This window comes from Dermacentor variabilis, unplaced genomic scaffold (genome assembly GCF_050947875.1).
Source record: "Dermacentor variabilis isolate Ectoservices unplaced genomic scaffold, ASM5094787v1 scaffold_14, whole genome shotgun sequence".
Classification (NCBI taxonomy): domain Eukaryota; kingdom Metazoa; phylum Arthropoda; class Arachnida; order Ixodida; family Ixodidae; genus Dermacentor; species Dermacentor variabilis.
In genome coordinates, this window is record NW_027460302.1 from 17796958 (window position 1) to 17816919 (window position 19962).

Consider the following 19962-nt stretch of genomic DNA (forward strand, 5'->3'; position numbering starts at 1 on the left):
ATATAGTATAAGGAATAATTTAGAAGTACATGAACTTGTGGAAGCCGAAAATGAAAATTTGTTCCAAACCGTCTACCTAGAAGTTAGGGCTGGCTCGGTTGACTAAACAGGACGTAGAAGGTCTTCAGAGTCTCCCAACTAAACGTGGTAAAACCATGGCAGTTCTGGTTTGTTTTTCTTCGTGGGCAACGAGGGATCAATGGATGGCAAAGAAGCAAAGTAAGTCCATGATCTACTTTCGTGATAATTTAACCGTGCAGAACAAAAAGCTCATGTGGATGATGAGGGAAAAGGCTACAGAGAAGCAGTATGAATATGCATGGCATAGTAATGAGAAGGCGTTTGTGCGCAAGTGAACCGGTTAAGCGGCCATGCAGATTGCATGTGATGCCGACCTAGAAAAGATAATCTAAACGGACGCCGCTGTTCCCGTGTCTTGCTTATCTGTTTGCCTTCCTTTTTTTTCATGGCATCACAAACTAGGCTTTTTTACCACGATTCTTTATCTTTTAATTCTGCTTTGTGCAGTTCGCTTGTTCACGAAAATGACAGGATGTCAGTTTTTACGTGAATACTAGAAGCCTAAAAAATAAGCACCTTGAACTACAGACGGCCTTGTGCTCCCTAAATCATAGATTTTAGATATTAGCATACACAGAAGCATCGTTCACAAATGAAAATCCTTCCCTGGGTACAAATTTGAAGGGGTGTTCAGAGGCAACCGTAGATGCGTAGCATTGTACATAAAAGAAAACTTTCAGTATAAATTTTTCTCAGACTTTCCTTTGTTCCTACCAACTACGAATCGATTGCTGTGGAACCCTGGTTGCCTGCATTTATCGACCCCATCTTGTGATGCCGAATTTCTTCAGTTTGTACGTGATGTGATTGAATATACATGTACCCTAAATATGCTTGTTGTTATAGTTGGAGATTCAAATATTGATATGTTGACAAACAGCTCCCAAGGATGGTTTTTTTATGAAGCCATTGATACATTTCACTGCACCAACGTTATCCAGTCACCAACAAGGAAAACCTTAGAGAGCGACACGTTAATAGATTTGTGTGTCACAAACCATGAGTTGTCTAGTGTTTTATCTGGTGTGCTCACATGTGATTTAAGTGACCGCTTGTCTATTTTCTGCTTTTTCTCCGGTTAATAAGAGAAGAAAGCAAAATTACAGCTCAACAAATCGTATACTGAAGTTTCAATCAAAATAATCTGGCTACGTTTAGATCTATGATAGAAACCATTGAAGGGAGCGATGTTTACAATGAGAAAAATCCTAGTATAGCGTACAATATCTTCCTTGAGTTAGTAAAAAGAAAATATGATAGTGCATTTCTATTGTTAGTAAAAAAAAACCTACAGAAATTCTCGAAAGCCATGGGTAACAAGAGAGTTGTGTAAATGAATTGTAGCACGTGAAATACTTTTTGAGAAATTTATCCGTTTAAAAGACCCGGTCATACGTAAGGAATATAAAAAATTAAGAAACACGTTAGGTGCGGGTATAAAAAAGCATGGAAAGAACACTACAAGAATAAATTTGCCGCAGTTTCAAACTGACCTAAAAATCTGGAATTGTCTGAGTGACTTAATGGTAAGAGATAATTGTCATCTTCCTAACACATTACCACTCAATAATGTTTACTACAGTGGCGTTGCCTTGGTAGACAAATTTAATGTGCATTTCTTATCCTCTGGTGAATCGGTTCAAGAAGGAGGCAGAAAGCATGAAATTCATCAATACATTGCCTCTCCAGTTCTAAGTTCTATATTCTTAAAGCCTTGCAGTGAACATGAAGTGTTCCCATTCCTTCAAAACCCAAATAAATCCACCTCGGCCATAGCAGATGAAATTGAGGCCGAACCAATCATTGCTGTTACCGATCTAATCAGCTCGCCACTACAGCATATTTGTAATGATGCTTTAGCCCAAGGTGTTTTTCCAGACGGTATGAAAATTCTAAGAGTGCTTGTTTTGCACAAAGGTGGCCCCTACGACAGCGTAAATAACTATAGGTCTATATCTGACCCTCCTTTATTTTCTAAACTACTGGAATATTTGATTAAACAAAGACTATTCAAGCTTCTTGACACCAGACAAATTCTTGTAAAAGAACAGGTCGGGTTTCGGGAGAGGAAGTCAACTAACATGGCACTACTAAGTATAAAGAAAAAAAATACTTTCTAATTTGAACGAGAAATTATTCACAGTCGGTCTTTTCTTAGATTTCAAAAAGGCATTCGATTCTATTAAACATTGCCATTTATTTTATGAGCTACCGTTTTATGGCATTCGAGGAGTCTGATCCGTAGTTATCTTTCCGGTCGCATGCAGTATACATGTTTAATGTCCATCAGTCAAATGAAAAATTAATATATGGTGTACCACAATGGTCTATTCTAGGTCCAATGTTCTTTATTATCTATATCAATGATATAGTAGCTATCCCTGGAATTCATGCAGTAATTTTTTATGCAGATGATACCAGTCTATTTTTTCTGATATGCATCTCGATAATATTCATGTCGAGGCGAATTCGTGGTTACAAGATTTTTGATTATGGTTCAATATAAATAAAGTCGAATTAAGTGTCAATAAAACTAAGGATATTGTATTTAGAGCACGCAAGAAACCTGATGATTCTGAACTTCAACTTACATTTGAAAACAATGTAAGTGAACGTGTTTCATTGTACAAGTTTTTAGATGTCCTTTTTGAAGAACACTTGGGCTTGTCCCGGCATATTATTAAAATTCATGCTAACGTATCAAGGTCACTCTGTGTGCTCTAGAAGATTAGAAACCTTGTTCCCAAATGGCTGAAATGGCCGTTATATTACACTATAATACATTCACATCTTCACTATTGCATATTAATATGGGGGTCTACAACCAAAACTAATTTTATGAGGTTGATAACACTACACAATAAAGCGATACGATATGTCGAAAATATGTTGTACAACAACCATACAGGTTGGCACTCTATCGAACATTCTGTTCTAAAAGTGAATCAATTATAAGAGTTGAAATTGCTTTCTTACGTCTATAACGAAATCAAGCTCGATCCTTCTACATATCTTGAATCGATATCTGGTAATAATGTGCCTTACAATTAAGGTGCGAGCATTACAGAACTCCACTTGTCAGGACAAGCTGCGGAACCTAAATACTTTCATACTTAATTACCAGTCTTCTCAACAAACATACACAGGCCGTAGAAATTATTAAGAAATGCGTGTCTCTGAACTCTTTATAAAAATGTTAAAGTTTACCTCCTTTCCTGTACTAATGATCAATAGGTTGTGTATACAAAATTTTTATTATCCTAGGGTTCCTCATTTATACGAATTTTCCTTTATAGTAGTAAAAGCTTGTACCTTGTTCAGTTGTTTACTTTGCATAAAACTGTGTTCTTTATGTAACCATAGTCTTTTATGCTCTTGTTTCTGTTGCTACGTGCTCTCAATGTGTGTATTCGGGTGCTGGGGTCCCGTCAGGCAGAGCACATCAACAACGCCTGATTTCAGCTCCACCTCATGTCTTTTGGATGTATATTCAGAAAGAACAAACGTAAGCTATCTGACGTCACGAACTTACTAAACGTGCCTCTAGTTTTGCTCCTGACCAGCGCATGGCAGGCAGGGCATTTTTTCAGCAGCGGCGGTGGCAGACGGACGTGTACCGCTACCCTGTCTACGCTTCCCAGGTTTGCTGGTCCTACTGCATACGCTGCTCAAATCACTACCCGTAAACATGGACATTTATTCAACCGGTTCAGCGCCTGGTTTCAGCTCCACCTCATGCCTCTTGGATGTATCTTCAGGAAGAATACACGTAAGCTATCTGAGATCACGCACTGACTAAACGTGCCTGTGCTTTTGCTCCTGGCCAGTGCCTGGCAGGCGGGGCATTCTTGCAGCAGCGGCGGTGGCAGACGGACGTGTGCCCTTACCCTGTCTATCTTCACTTCCCAGGTTTGCTGCTGCTCAAAGCGCTGCCTTACTGCATACGCTGCTCAAAGCGCTGCCTGTAAACCTGGCAGTGGCAGGAGCGTTACATAGACCGCACGGCATCACATTGAATTGTTAAAGACCGTCGGGTGTTACAAAGGCAGTCTTCTCGCGGTCGAGATCGTCCACGGCAATCTGCCAATAGCCGGAGCGAAGGTCAATAGAGGAGAAATAGCGAGCACCGTGGAGGCAGTCAAGGGCGTCATCAATCTAAGGTAGGGAATACACGTCCTTTTTGGTAACCCTGTTAAGGTGCCGATAATCCACGCAAAAGCTCCATGAACCATCCTTCTTTTTTAGCACCACAACAGGTGACGCCCATGTACTACATGACGGTTCAATAATGTTCTTGGCAAGCATTTTGCGAACTTTGGTGTGAATAACTTGAGGCTCAGCCGGTGATACTCGATACGGGCGGCGATGAATAGGAGGGGCGTCGCCGGTATTAATGTGATGTTTAACAGCTGTTGTTTGGGCCAAAGGACAATCGTTAAAGTAAAAAATATCTTGGTAGGAAATCAGAACGCGGTAGAGCGCACGAGCGTGCTCGGATGGCATGTCGGGTGCAATCATTTTCTGTAAGTTGGCGATGGCACAAGTTGCCGACTGCGATGGTAGAGGAGGATCGGCTGAATGGTCGTCTACTGAAATCGATGCTACAGAGTGATCCTCACATGAGCAAAGTTGGGCCAGAGACATCCCGCGTGGCAGCACTTGTGTCGTCAGCAGTGGCGTAGCTAGGTCGTCTGGCACTCGGGGCCCATAGGTCTTCTGTCACCCCCCCCCCCCTTTATGTAGTCGAGGAAGGCGAGGATATCGACAATTTCCGGGTTTCAGCACCAGTAGCCTTGGATACCGCGCACGTTCCCCGGGTCCCCCTCTCCTTCGCTTTCTTTCCCAGAGATCGCGAATGCAGCAAATATACACGCTGTTTTTCCTGCGCCAAATAACACAGGGTGCTGCACTGATAACGTGTGATAAGCCCATAAGCACATCTTCTGTCAGACTGTAAGGCTTGGCAGCCAATACAAATGCGGCATCGTGGAAAATACGACTCACGTCACAAGTAACAAAAAATATCTTTATAATAAATTTTTAATTACCAGTTTTAGCGGCAATATTGCATTTGCAAAATTGAAGCCCGACATTCATATCTCGCCCAACAACAACTTCACAAAAATCGTCGTAGGTACTATGGCACGCAGTATTTTGTCTGTGGGCAGCCCTGAACGAAAACAAAAATTAAATTGTTTGTCAGTGACGCTGATTTCCCAACCCTATCAGTAAACGCTACCTGGCTCCCCGCTGCGCGGGCGCCAATGCTATAACAATTACGAGTTCTCTTCATTCTGATCAATAAAGCCTCGTTTTCATTTGCTGCTATACGGACAAACGTGATTATCTGAGCTGCGGTACCACCGCAAGATTGGGAACAGAATAGAGCACGCTTCGCGTCGATTCTTGGCGTCACCATAAAAAAAGAAAGAAAAGGCCGCGATGAAGCCCGTGCCAGCGAAAGCTTGCACTACTGTTGGTCTGCACTCGCAATGGAGAGGATTAAGGGATCAACGTCACTGGTCCACTATTTTATATTTCTTTCGCTGCTGCCCTATACTGGGCGCCGCCCGCAGTGTCAAAATACTGTAGGTTGTAGCACCCAAAACGATTTTGTTTAAGAAGTTTTTGTTGAGTTAATATAATTTTGGGAGTCCTCAATTCTCGAATTGAAGTGCTTGCTCTATAAGAACTAATTACGGGATTATTAAGGATATGGTTATTACTTATCTGCCATATTTTTCGCGCTACCGAGTTCCTAGTAATCGCAAAAAGACATAACTTCATAGAATCTCGATCGGGAAATATCCTTACAAAATTCACCTTTCTTTCTATAAAATTCTGTACAGCTGATACAGGCACTGTACCTGTGACATGAAGTCACACAACAACAGTTTTCTGAAACTTTCGAGGGTAAGAAGGAAAGCGTGAAACCTAACGGCAGGTTTCGCAGCGACTTCTCGGAGCGAGCGGGAGAGGGGAAGAAAAGCGAGCCGGACATCGCGGCGGGCCCGCGACTACAGCCTGTCGAGTCATACGCCGCCAAACTCTTCGGCCGAACCGAGTCTGAAGACGATCCAGAGAATTCCATTGGCGACTTTTAACGGCCCCACTTATGCAACGTCGCTCTCAACGAACGTTTCGCCGTAAACGCAAGCGCCGGGCGCGCTGGTTGAACGCCCTCTTGCTGCTGTCTTGGTTCGTCTTCGCTGCGCGCTCTGAACGGAAGAGGGACCCAAGAGCCCCAACGCCTTACAACGCCTCACTGTATGTTTAGCGACTCCTGCTCCCAGCATGAACGCACAGCACGAGCGCACCCCACATGAAACGTTCCGCTAAGGCGAGTAGTTGAGCGACCATTTCGCGAAATAAATTTTTTAGCCCGCACATTCGTGCAATTATTTCGCCAACAGCCGACAATTCTGCGGCGCAACGCATCGGGTGCATGAGCTCGGGCTACTGGATACCGGAGCATTCTTTGCAATTTGCGCCCAGTCAAGCCGGCGGAAAGAGGGGTGTCTTCAGGCGTAAATGACACCCCCCCCTCCCCACTGGCCCCTTGCACCCGGGGCCCACGGCCCCCCGGCCCCCCCCTGTTGCTACGCCACTGGTCGTCAAGCCAAAATTGACCACTGGCAGGCAGACGCAATTCGCCGTAATAGATAAAACTGTATGAGATACGGTGATCCCGTGTGTAACGAGGACGTCTTGCATAGGAGCCGCGATGTAGTGACCGTCGGGGACTGGTGGGGATGACAAGAAGTCAACGTAAGTCAGTGCCGAAGGTGGCAAGCGAACGAAGTCGACGGAACTGAGGCGAGTAGAGTGTTGTTCAGCGGGATCCAGAATACGCAGGTCGAGGCGGAGAGTACTGGCGGAGCAATCGATGAGAGCAGAATGTGCGGAGAGGAAGTCTAAGCGGGGATGATGTCGTGGGGACAGTGAGCGATGACTGTGAATAGCACGGTAGTGGAGCGATCGGCGAAGGAGACGCGGGCGGCACACATACCAATTACAAGGGCTTTTCCGCCATCGGCGACACGGACAACAGTCGTCGTGGCGGGCGTGATTATTTTCCTCAGCCGGTTACGAAGGTCAGCGCTCATTACCGACAAATGCGCCCCAGTGTCTATGAGAGCAGATACAGGAACACCGTCGACTTGCACGTCAAGAAGGTTCAAATGAGTGGGTAACGTCAGGAGAGGATTTGGCGGCGTAGGGAGCAATGCAGCGTCACCTCGAGGGGCTGCATCGTCTAGTTTTCCGGCTGGGAGCGGCGTCCGAAGGGAGTCGGCGAATAGGAGCGACGGGGCTGGGGGGAGCGAGATTGTCGTCGTTGGGGCGAAGGTGAACGAGAATCGGTGGCGGCATTATCTGAGCGGGCAGCATAGGGACGAGAAAGGCCACCTGAGGGGCGAGAGTAGGCAGTATATGTAGACTGGTTCGGGGAACTCCAGCGACTGCGACAGTGCCGAGAAATGTGCCCAATTCGGTGGCAGTGAAAACAAATTGGCTTGTCGTCTGCAGTGCGCCATTCAGAGGGGTTGCGGAAACGTGGTGGGTAAGAAGGTGCGGGACGGGGCGGCGAAGAAGCCGAGTGGGTATCAGGACGATGGGCCGAGCAGATGGAGTGAATACCCATGTTGGCGAACTCCTGGCGGACAACTGCCTGGATCAGGGAAACAGTGACTGCGGGTGCACTGGAGGGGCTGGAGTCGAAGGCAGCCGGATAGGCGGCCTCGATTTCAGGCGGGACAATCCTGGTAACATCGCCATTGTTGTTGGGACGAGGAGCGTCGGCACAGGAAGATGTCGCTGGGGTGTTGGGCAGACGGCCTAACTGTTGGTCGATACGTCGGCTTTTAGCGAGTTCCAGACGGCGGCACTCTTATATAACTGCATCCACCGTCGCCACGTTGTTAAATACCAGCAAGTTGAAGGCGTCATCGGCAATGCCTTTGAGGATGTGGGAGACCTTGTCGGACTCAGTCATGTGTGCGTCAACATTGCAGCACAGAGCCAAGACGTCCTATATGTACCTTGTGTAGGGCTCTGTTGACGTCTGCACTCGACCGGAAAGCGCCTTGTGCGCGGCAAGTTGGTGACCGTAGGGGTTGCCGAACAAGTCTCGGAGCTCTTGCTTAAGCGAATCCCAACTGGTGAGCTCATCTTCGTGCGTCCGATACCAAACTCGAGGTGTGCCACCGAGGTAAAAGACTACGTTGGCGAGCATGATAGTAGGGTCCCACCGGTTATTGCGGCTGACGTGTTCGTACAGGCTGATCCAGTCCTCGACGTCTTCCCCATCTTTTCCCGAGAATACGCCAGGATCACGGGGAGCGGGGAGAGTGATGTAGGTCGTCGAAGTGGCAACAGGTGTCGGAGCCGGCGGAGTCGAGTTGTAGTCGCCGGGAGCCATGAAGGAAGGCTCGACGTACCGTCCACTGCGAAGCTCCGTGACGAGTTACAGGGAACGTCCACCTCCACCAGATATGTTACGTAGCAAGACACCGACGAAAAGTTATTTACAAGTATATATATATAGAGGGAGAGAGAGAGAACAACTTTAGTGAAAATGCCTGCAGAGTCGGTTAGGCTCCCTCCACGCAGGGAGGACAACCTTTTACCGCGACGCGGCAACTACGTCAGTCTCGTGCATTGTGCTCCTCGATGTCTTGGTTCCTCGCTACTTCCGCGGATCCGAGAGGGCCGCCGCCCCCTTCCTGGGGGTGCTGCCCCCCTTTTCCTCGGTTTCGCGAGGTCGCTGCCTCTCTAGAGCTGCCGAGACCTGCTGGACGGTCTTGAGCTGTGTATCTTGGTCATAGCTCCTCGTTGCAGCCTCTTGCTGCGGCGGGCTCGTCGTCTTCTCGCTGGCTTCTCCTGGATTTATACTACAGTCCCAAAGGATGTGAGCCGCGGTGGCTCTCTCCTTAGCGCACAGCCTACACACGTCACTCGCGTACACGCTCGGACATGCGTGCTTACGTGCTTAGCTAGCGCCGGGTGAGCAGTGTGTAATTGCCTGTATAACACTGCCTCCTTCCGGGTAAGCCCCGGGTGAGGTGGCGGCATAGTCTGTCTGTTAAGTCTGTACCAATTCACTATTTCTTTGAAGGTGGTCATCTTGTCCTTGGCACTGCACCGCGACCAACACTCCGAGTCGGCCGTGCTTGCAGCTGCGCGGTTGCTTAGTCCTCGCGCGGCCGAGTTGGCCGTCTCGTTGTGGTTCACGTTCCCGCGTTTTGACACGTAAATGCCCATGTGGGCCGGAAACCACTTGATCACCACAGCGCTTTTGCGTCCGATATCTTCGGCCTTGCGCAGTATGCGCGCAGCCTCACTACTACCCTACCCTTGGCGTAGTTCTTCACTGCCGTTCTAGAGTCACACAACACTGTAGTGCATCCGGGGTCGGAGACGGCCAAGGCGATGGCCACCTCCTCCGCCCGGTGCGCCTCTCGAGTCCGGACGCTCGCCGCCGTCTTCGTTGCACCCGTCGATGCCCCGACAGCCACCACCGCGTATGCGTCGCTGCTCCCTCGATACTCCGCCGCGTCCACGTAGATGGCGCCTTCTTCTCTGGCGTGGAGGTCCACGAGAGCCCTGGCCCTCGCCAACCTCCGCTCCTTGTTGTGCTAGGGGTTCACGTTCCTCGGGATCGGGCAGACCCTGAGTTTTCTGTTGATGCTATCCGGTATAGGTACGTCTTTCTTCTGCTCGCCTTCCCTCGGCTCGAGGCCAAGGTCCCGCAGTATCTTTCTTCCGGTTCTCGTTTCAGAGAGACGCTCGAGTTTCGCCGTTCTCTGTGCTTCGGCTATCTCGTCCAGCGTGTTGTGGACTCCCAGCGCCATGAATTTTTCGGAGCTCGTGCTCCCGAGGAGGCCGAGTGCCGCCTTATACGCCTTGCATATGGTGGCGGCTATCTTGTTACGTTCGCTCGGCCTCCAGTTGCGGAAGGCGGCCACGTACGTTATGTGGCTAACTGCGAAGGATTGAACGAGCCTAGTCAGGCTCTCCTCCTTCATCCCCGCTCTTCTGTTGGACACCCTCTTGATGAGTCTCATTGCCGCGGCCGCTTTGCCCGCGAGCTTGTTGACCGTTTCACCGTTGACTCGGTTTCGCTGGATGAGCAGCCCGGGCACTCGAATCTTCTCGACCTCCGGTATTACTTGTCCTCCCGCTGTCTTGACCGTGGTCTTGGGCCGCTCGTACTTGACTTCCATATTCTTTCTTTTCCTGCCCGCTCCTGTCGGTGGAATCACCAGCAGTTCTGACTTGGCCGGCGAGCAAACGAGTCCAGACCCGCCCAGCTGCTCCTCGATGGCGTTGACCGCTTCTTGCAGCGTTGCCTCGATATGCCCGTCGCTTCCTCCCGGTACACATAGCGTAACGTCGTCGGCGTAGATGGTGTGCCGGACTCCCGCTACTCTTTCTAGCCGGTTGGCCACTCCGATCATCACGAGGTTGAAGAGAAGCGGGGAGATCACCGAGCCCTGCGGGGTTCCGACGCTGCCCAGCTTCTTCTCTTCGAGCTGCAGGTCTCCCGCGCAGATTTCGGTGGTCCGTTCCGTTAGGAAGTCTTTGATGTACTGGTATGTCCTTCTGCCCACGATTAGACTGGATACTTGGGCCAGGATAGCCGAGTGCCTCACTTTATTGAAGGCGCTCTGCAAGTCGAGCCCCAGTATGGCTCTGTTGTCCTTGGTGCCCGTGGTATCGTCGATGATCTCGTTCTTCAGTAAGATCATGGCGTCTTGCGTCCCGACCTTCTTCCGAAACCCTATGATGGAATTTGGGTAAAGCTCCGATTCTTCCAGGTAACGCTGCCACCGGTTCATGAGAACGTGCTCGAGGACCTTTCCCACGCACAAAGTGAGCGAGATCAGCCTGAGGTTCTCTATGTTGGGCGGCTTGCCAGGCTTGGGGATGAGGATCGTCTTGGCTGCTTTCCATTGCTTGGGCAGCCTTCCTTCTTGCCAGCACTTGTTGTAGAAGTTCGTGAACGTTTCGATGGCCGCTTCGTTGAGGTTCTTGAGAGCTCTGTTGGTCACTCGATCGGGACCCGCGGCGGACCTGCCATTGAGATCCTGCAGGGCAACTCTGACTTCCTATGTCTGGATGTCTCGATCTAGCGTCTCGTTCTCGTTGCCTTGGTAGTCCGGTTGTCTTTCCGTGGGGGTGGTCGGTAGGTACTTCGCGTCCAAGCGCCCCTTGACCTCGTCCTCCCCGTGTTCACAGATTGCCTTGTGTAGGATTCTGGCCAAGATGTTGTGTTGGTGGCCCTTGGTCGTGGCTTCGTCGAGGAGGTGCCGCAGCATGTTCCACGTCTTGCCCTTGTGCATCTGTCCGTCGGCTTCGTTGCAGGCCTCGGTCCACTGTTGGGTGCATAGCACCCTGCAGTGGACCTCGATCTGCCTGTTGAGCTCGGCGATCTTCTTCCTTAGACTTCGGTTGGTTCGTCGCTTTTCCCACCTCGTCTTTATCGACTGCTTGGCTTCTATCAGGTGGGCCAGCCGACTGTCCATCTTGTCTATCCGTTCATCCGTCTCCAGCTCTTTGGTGGCTGCTTCAATCGTCTCAGCGACGTTGGCCGCCCATTGCTCGATGTCCGTAATGCCCAGTTGCACCGCGGGTAGCGCCTTTCGAAAGGCGTCCCAGTCCGTATGCGATGCTACCTTATGCCGCTGTTGCCTTGGCCTTCGAGCGGTACGACGACCTCCACGATGTAGTGATCGCTTCCCAGCTCTTGGCCCGTGTTTCTCCATTTTGCTTCTCTCGATTCTCCGTCGGTTTTGACGAAGGTAAGGTCCGGAGTGGTGTCTCTCGTAACCGATGTGCCGATCCTGGTGGGAAAGGCCGGATCCGTGATTAGGTTCAGTCCCACGTCGGTGGCGTCTTGCATGAGCTCTCTCCCCTTGACCGTCGTTCCGTGGTAGCCCCAGTCTTGGCTCGGAGTGTTGAAGTCTCCGCACACTACGAGCGTATTGCTTCCAGCGACTGAACTCGCTTTGTGGAAGAGTGCCTTGAATTTCTGTTGTCCGTGGGACGGATTGCTGTAGACGTTCACCAGGAAAGTGCTCTCCTTCCTCCTCTTGCCCGTGATTAATTCTACCGTGCAGTGTTCGATGGCGCTTCTGCCGATCATTTCGTGTTCCATGAAGGTGATCCCTTTCCTAACGAAGGTGCAGACCCCTCTGCCCTTGCCCTTGGACGTGTCCCTTTTGCTCGGCGGGCTGTGCGTGCGACCGGTAGCCAGGTAGTCTCGGCGTCTCTTCGCTGTGTGTTTCTTGAATCATTATGACGTCTGGTTTCCTCGTTAGTTGCTGCAAGTGTTGCTGCAGCACCGCTCTCTTGCCGGTAAAGCAGTTGCAGTTCCAGTGCCAGACCAAGAGGTCTCTCACTGGCGGTGTGGATGCTGCTGTACGTGCTGTCCCGTCCATGATTGCTGCAGTTTGGCGATGATCGGTGCTTCCATACCTTGTATTTGTGCCTGTATCTGCGTCTGCAGCTGTGCTTGCATTTGCGCCATCATGTTCTGGATCGTGCTCTGTATGTTCGTTGTCATCTGCTGAACTGTTTGCGCGAGCGTAGTGAGGCGTTCGTTGGTTACCTTGCTGGTCGCCTCGTGACGGTCGAGTCTGTCGTCCTGTTTTTCGATTCTCTCCGTTATCTTTCGTTCCTTGGCGCCCTCTATTGCTCTCCTCTTGGGAGCCGGTCCCGCCTCTTTCGTGGCTCTCAGGTCGACCTCGACCTCTGGTTCGTCCTCGGTTATCTCTTCTTGTTTCTTCTCTTGTGCGGGCTTCGGCAGCAGCTGCTGCTGTTGTTGCAACCCAGTTAATGTCGTTAGCTTCTCGTTGATTTCCTTGATCGTTGCGTCCTGTTCGGCGATTCTCCGCTTTAGCATCTTGTTCTCGTCTCTCAGGTCTTTTACCACCCCGTTCTCTTCTTGGGTCTTCGCGGCGTTTTGCGCTGGTGGTTGTCTCTTCTCTGCCATGTTTGCCTTGACTGCGTCGGCCCAGGCGACTCTCTCCCTCGACTGTGACGGTCTGTGGCGGCTGGCGCTCCTGCCTCCCTTGCTGCTGTCCCTCTTGCGGCTGCTGTCCCTCTTGCGGCTGCTGTCGCGCTGCCTCGATTCCCCGCGGGGTCTCTCGGCAGACTGCGCTCGCACCGCCGGAAAGCTTTCCGGATCCGGTTGTTGCTGCATGGCTTCCATCTTGCGTTCCCAATGCCGTTTTTTGACCTCGTACGGCATCCTGTACTTGTTGTTGCATTCACTCTCGCCCGTTGGATGCTGTCCCCCGCAGCGCTTGCACTTGGGCTTGCATTCGTGTTTGTGATCCTCGCTGGGGTTCACGATTCCGCAGCCGAAGCACACTCTGGTGTTGGGATTCGGGCATACGTCTCTTCTATGACCGACCTTGCCGCATTGCCTGCACACGTCAAAGTGCTTGCGGTAAAGCCCGCACCTGACTAATATCGAGCCATACTAGACGAAGTTCGGTACTTCCTGTCCTGCGAAGAGTACTATCACCGTGGTTGTATTGCCGATTCTGTGCGCCTCCACCGCTAGGGGGTTGCACGGGTTCACGTTGTTTTCGGCTATCTCCTCCGGGGAGTCGTCTACGGCTACGCGTCGGATGACTCCCTTGACCGTGCCGTCCGGCGCCTTTCGGTAAGCGCTGACTTCGTATGTCCTGCCTCCTATGTTAAGGGCTTTGACCTTAGAGTATAGCGTGGCACGCCTCTCGTCCGGGGTGCTGACCACGATGATGTTTTGCTGCGCGTTCGTGAAGATGGTCTCTGCTTTGCCTTCTTCCTTCGTTACTCGAGCGGCCGTCATGACGGCCGACATAATTATTGAAACCTCAGTTCTGGCTACGTTGAGACCTTTACGTGGCCTCATGACTATCTTGGTGTCTTTTTTCGGCATGTCTGTCGGCATCCTCGCCGCTTTCGTTACCGAGGCTGCAACTCTCTTAGCAACGCTGGCCCGAGTCTTGGGTCTAGACTGGCGAGTAATGGTGGCGGACTCACCGTTTTCCTTGCCGGCCATGATTTGCTTGATGCGCTTGCCGGAGGCCGACCAGCCTTCGGCTTCTTCCGGTGTAATGTCCTCTCCGTGAACAAGTATATTTACAAGTATGTTTACAAGGCAATACGCCGCAGTTGGCCAAGAGGCAACAGCCCACGCTAGCTTCCAATTGTCGTCGTCGTCTTCTTACTGCTCGGCTCTTCGTCATTGGAAATACTATCCCGTAGCAATATGTTTTGCAATAACGTGTTCTAAGGCCTTGCAGCAAGGTGACGTCAAGGATATGGGTCGGTAATTGTTTACTTGCGTACGGTTACCATCTTTAAAAACAGGGATTACTATTGCATTGCGCCAGTCTTGTGCAAGTGAATGAGTTTCAATTGACTTCGCAAATATTATCTCTAAGTAAAAGCATACCCATTCGGCATGTCGTTTCAAAAATTCAGTTGGCAGATATCCGGTCCGCTTCCCTTTTTCGCGTCTACTTCAAGCAGCAGCTGTGAAACGCCTTCCTGGCTGATAATAACTGGTTCCATTGCGGTCTTCATGTCGCCTTTCATGTATTCGTCTATCTTATCACCTTTGTTGTATAAACAGACTGAAAGAAGTATCAGCTAAGTCTTCAACTCGTGTCTTGACTTTTCCTTCATGTTCGATCGGTTCAATTTTTCCCTTTCTTTCACTGAAGTAGCGCCAAAATTTGTGTGGTGAACTTTGAAGAAAGTTTGCAAGCGTGGAATCAAAGAACTGTTTTTTTCGATTTCACAAGAGCTTCTTTTATCTCAATTTTTATAGTTGCAATTTCCATCGCTCTCACTTTCTGTTTTCGTAGTGTTTTAATTTTCCGTTTCATATGGATAATGCTACGTGTTATGCACGGGTTTTGTTTGCGCGTTTTCATAATACGAGTTGGAACAAAGCGCTCGACGCAAGCTCTGATGCTACTTTTAAATATTTGCCACAGTTGCTCCACAGACTCGCACTTCGATGCCTGCTCGAAGTAATTGAACTGTAATTCTAAAAAATCGATGATGGCGGTGTCATCTGCATTTTTAATGTCTTTTACTTTTACCGGAAGAAACGGTCTGCCTACACTGCACACACTGGTCTGTGTGTTTAAAGACAACATTTTATGGTCTGATATGCCCTCCAATATATCTAATGCATAATGTATTATGTTGTGCGATAGGAAAACAAGATCCAATAATGACTTTGACTTTTCTGTAACCCTAGTTGGTCCTTGCACAATTTGTTCCAAGCCATGACAAAATTTAATTTCCAAGAGCTTTTCTGAGCTAACTGTTTCTCTTTCGCTGGGCAACAAGCTTTGCCATATTAAAAGGGGACTAGTCACTGCTGGAATATGAAGTCATCGCAGCAAATAATTGTCACAGAATGTTTACACACGCGACGTAATGTCTGCAACATAAATACAGAGCACAGCAATTTAGTCACCGGTCAGTACTTTCAACACCCTCATTCATAGCCATGCCACTCATCACAAAAACCAATACACAAAAACTAAGCACAATTTCACAGCCGTGTATCAAAATTGCAGTAGCTGAGAGGAGCACGGCAAGGGAGAACAAAGCGCACTTATTGAGGTAATTTACAGTAATGAAAACATGATGTCGCTATTCACAGCAATGTTCCTATGGTATTTCTTAAATGCATGTACACCTTTATTAAAGTCTTCCTGCATATATTTTGTGTTTATAGCATTGGTTATTGGAAAAGTTAATGCTTCCCTTCCATAGTTGCTTTTAACTTGCGGCATTTTTCGTTTTGGGTTTCAGGTACTGTATGAACTTGAGCTAGGCACTGTGGAAATATGTAACTTGTATTTTTATGGATCAATTGCAATAGCTTAAAGTAGTAAATTTGTTCGGCCTTCATCATGTTATATTTGGTAAATAACGGCTGTGTCCTCAAAAACTGCTTGTTGCCTTAAAGATTTTCCAGTATGCGCAATATTTGCTTTTGTAACACATAAGGTTGGTGTATTTAGTAGCTGTTCTTCTCCAAGTCAAGATTCCATAGCTCATTCTGGAGTAAACCAGTGAATGGTATAGTGCTTGCTTTAAACGTTTGAGTATTAGATGTTGTACTTTGTAAATGCACCCAATGGTGCGAGACAGGCTTGATTTAGTTGAATAACGTGAGAGAGAGAGAGAGAGAGAAACAACTTTATTTGACCAAGGGGTTCGGGCCACGTAGGTCCCACGGTCCCCGCACGACCCCACTGCACTACAGGCTTGTGAATTCATAGAGTTCCACGACGTGCGCGGCCCGGCAGTGGCAATCTTCTGCCTGGCTGGATCCGTCGAGCGCAGAAGGGTCTCCCATTCCTCCCAGGTAGTCAGGAACTCCGGGCCCCGCAGGGGAGGGTCCGCCGGGCATTCAAGGAGAATGTGGGTAAGCGTAGCATAGGGGTGAGTGCATTGAGCACACGAGGGGATGTATGCTCCCTAGCGGATGCGGGAGAAGAAATAGGGGGAGGGAAGGGTGCGTGTCTGGAGGCGGCGCCATAGTATTTGGTGATAGTTTAAAAGTGAGTGGTTAAAAAAATTAAAATATAGTGCCAAAACCACTTTCTGATTATGAGGCACGCCGCAGTGGAGGACTCCGGAAATTTCGACCACTTGGGGTTCTTTAAAGTGCACCTAAATCTAAGTATACGGGTGTTTTCGCATTTTACCCCCATCGAAATGCGGCCGCCGTGGCCGGGATTCGATCCCGCGACCTCGTGCTCAGCAGCCCAACACCATAGCCACTGAGCAACCACGGCGAGTCACAAAGGGTTTGGTTGTGTGGGGGGTATTACCCCTGAAAACGACCTAGAGGTGCGCTGCGAGTGGCGCTCCCGTGACGTCAGGGCACGGACTCGCGCCTGTCGTCTGCTGCAGTTCGGGCAGTGCCCGGGTGCCTTCTGCAGTGTTTCCGTTTGTTCGCTATCGTTCTCTATGCTTGTATACTTATGACGGGCCTCTCAAATATATCTTTTGCGAAGTCTTCGTTCGCGAAAATGTAATCCAGGAGCTTATTTCCTAGACGACAATATATTTCTCAAACGCAACGCCATAGTTCCACTTACCCGCCGTGGTTGCTCAGTGGCTATGGTGTTGGGCTGCTGAGCACTAGGTCGCGGGATCGAATCCAGGTCACGGCGGCCGCCTTTCGATGGAGGCGAAATCGCAGGAACAGTAGACCCCTTCAGCGCTACATAGCTTGCGATGTCCAAGTATCAAATTTTCTCGATTCACGCGGTTTTGAAAAAGAAACTGCGGTTCAGGCATGGCCGCAGAAATAATCTGAAATATTCCTCTATAAGTACGGCTCGAGCCGCCAATACCCCAAGCATGCACAAAGGCAACGAGCGCGCACGGCAGCCGAGCGAGACGGAGGGAGCGGCGTCCTGGCCGTGACGTCACGCGCGAGAGGGCACCACTCCAAATTCTCGCCGCTACTAGCTGGCGTTCGAAGGTGCATGCGCTCGCGGGAAGAGCTCGACTCGTATTCCGCCGACGCCTGGTTGATGAGACCTCGGGCGTGGTCATTGGCGGCTTCGTTGCCGGGGTTCCCTGAGTGCGCAGGTACCCAGATCAGTTCCACATGGCGGGGCGGGTTTGCGGAGGGCGAGCTGAGAATGTGGAAGGCGGTCTCGTGGACTCGTCCTCGTGCAAAACGTAGGAGTGCGGTTTTTGAGTTGGTAAGGACGTACCGAGCATCAGTGTGTCTGAGGACAAGCGCGATAGCCGCTTCTTCCGAGGATTCTGGGTTGGATGCACCAGGAAGGTGGAGAGTTGCGATGGGTTAGAATGTAATGTCAACTGCTACACCAGCCGCGTCTTCGCCCGTGCAGGCCGCGTCCACCCCGACGGCGTGAGCTTCGAAACCGTAGTATTTGTGTAGAGCTTGTGTGTGCACGGGCTTCGCGGCGGGCCGAAGGATAGGTGGCGTGGGTGCTCGAGGGAGGGGTTTTACTATGAGCTGAATAGGAGTGTGGGGTAGGCTGCTGGTATGCGAATTGGGAGAGCTTCTAGTATGTAACGTCCTGTGATAGATTGAGCTAAACGGGTGTATTGGGCTTGTCTGTGGGCCTCTATGAGTTCGTGTGTGGTGTTGTGGAGCCCAAGCTGAAGTTTGGTAGTTGGGGGAGGTGCGGGGCCACCTTGTAGGCTGTACGAAGCATAGCATCTAGGGTGGCGATTTGTTCTTGTCGAAGTCGAGGATGTGGGATTGTGTAGAGGAAACGGCTAAGTATGAAGGCATGAATGAGGTGACACAATCGCGCTTTTTCATGCCATTGTGTTTGCCGGAAACTCTGCGGATGAGGTGCGACAGCGCTTCCGTCACCCGCTTGAGTTTCCGGATAGTGAAAGTGGCCCGGCCGATGCTCTGGATGTGAAGGCCCAGGATTCGGAGTGTATCGACCTCCGTGATAGGGTGTGCGGCCAGAGCAACGGTGATGGGGGCCGTGGGAAGATTACGCGGTGAGGGACGCATGAGGAGTATCCGATACGTTCCCGGGGAACATCAGAGACCGATGCTTTGTGATTGCTGTTGTGTGATGTTTGCGGCGGTTTGTAAAGTTTCCTCTATGTCACCATCACTGCCGTATGTGGTCCACAGAGTGATGTCGTCTGCATAGAGGGTGTGGTGAAGGTGAGGGATATTGGGAAGAGCATGGGCTAAGGGATTGAGTGTGGAATTGAAGAGAAAAGGGGAGAGGACAGAACCTTGCCGAGTGCCCACTCCGCTGAGGGTGTACGGAGGGGACGCATGGGAGCCCATATGATCCTCGGCCGTGCGTCCCGAGAGGAACGCTTGTATGTAGGCGTACATGCGGGTGCCTAAATTGAGGGGGGAGGGAGCCGCCATGATCGCTTGGTGTTCTACGCGATCAAAGGCCTTTAACAAGTCCAGGGCGAAGACTGCTTTAGTATGAGCGGGGATGAGAGGGTCAAAGTTGTCGTGCGTCAATTGAAGCATGGCATCTTGGGCGGAGAGACCTGGGCGGAAGCCAACCATACTGTGCGGATATAGGTTGTGGTCGGGCATATGCTCATTGAGTCTGTTTAAAGCAACATGCTCGAGCAGTTTCCCGAGACTTGATGTGAGTGATATGGGGCGGAGGTTTGATATGGAGTAGGGTTTGTTCTGTTTCGCGATGAAGATAATTTTGGCATGGCGCCAGTACTGTGGCAGGGTGCCCTCTCTCCAGCATTGATTAATATATTCTGTAATCTGTGTGAGAGAATGATCATCCAGGTTACGGACCATGGAGTTTGTTGTTCAGTCATTTCCCGGTGAAGAGCTTGTGCGGATGTTTTGGAGGGCCATGCGGACCTCTTACTCCGAAATATCGATGTCAAGGGCCACATTCGCGGCTCCTGTGTAGGGTGATAGAGGGGGGGGGGAAGTGCCGGGTGCCGTGTGTTCTGTCCGGAGGCGGTCCAGAATGGTGTCGGGGGAGAGCGTGGAGTAGTTAATGAAGCGTGAGTTGTGATGCTGTGATGCTGTGCGCGAGTGTGCGGGGTCAACAAGATGCTGTAGAGTTGTCAGGCGTTCTTGGTAGAGAGGTTGCCATATGTGCTGCACACCTGACCCCAGTTGGAACGGCACAGCTCCTCGGCGTCTGCAGCGATTTGTGTCTGTAGCGCGGCCAGTCTTCGTTTTAACTTTTCTTTTATGTTTTTGGCTTTTCCATCTCTCTAGGATGACGTGGTGTGCCTCCCAGAGGTGGGCTAGGTGCGTGTCCAGTGTTGGGGTGTCGGGTGACGGGGTAATGTGTTGTGTATGTGCGGTTATGTCGTTTAGGAGAGATGCGGCCCAGTGATCAATGTCTT

The 19962-nt window shown here is 50.1% G+C and overlaps 1 pseudogene; it reads right to left on the reverse strand.

Annotated features, from left to right (window-relative positions):
* Nucleotides 1–12478: 12478 nt before the first annotated feature.
* Nucleotides 12479–18994, reverse strand: LOC142567806 (uncharacterized; annotated as a pseudogene).
* Between the last annotated feature and the right edge of the window lie 968 nt (nucleotides 18995–19962).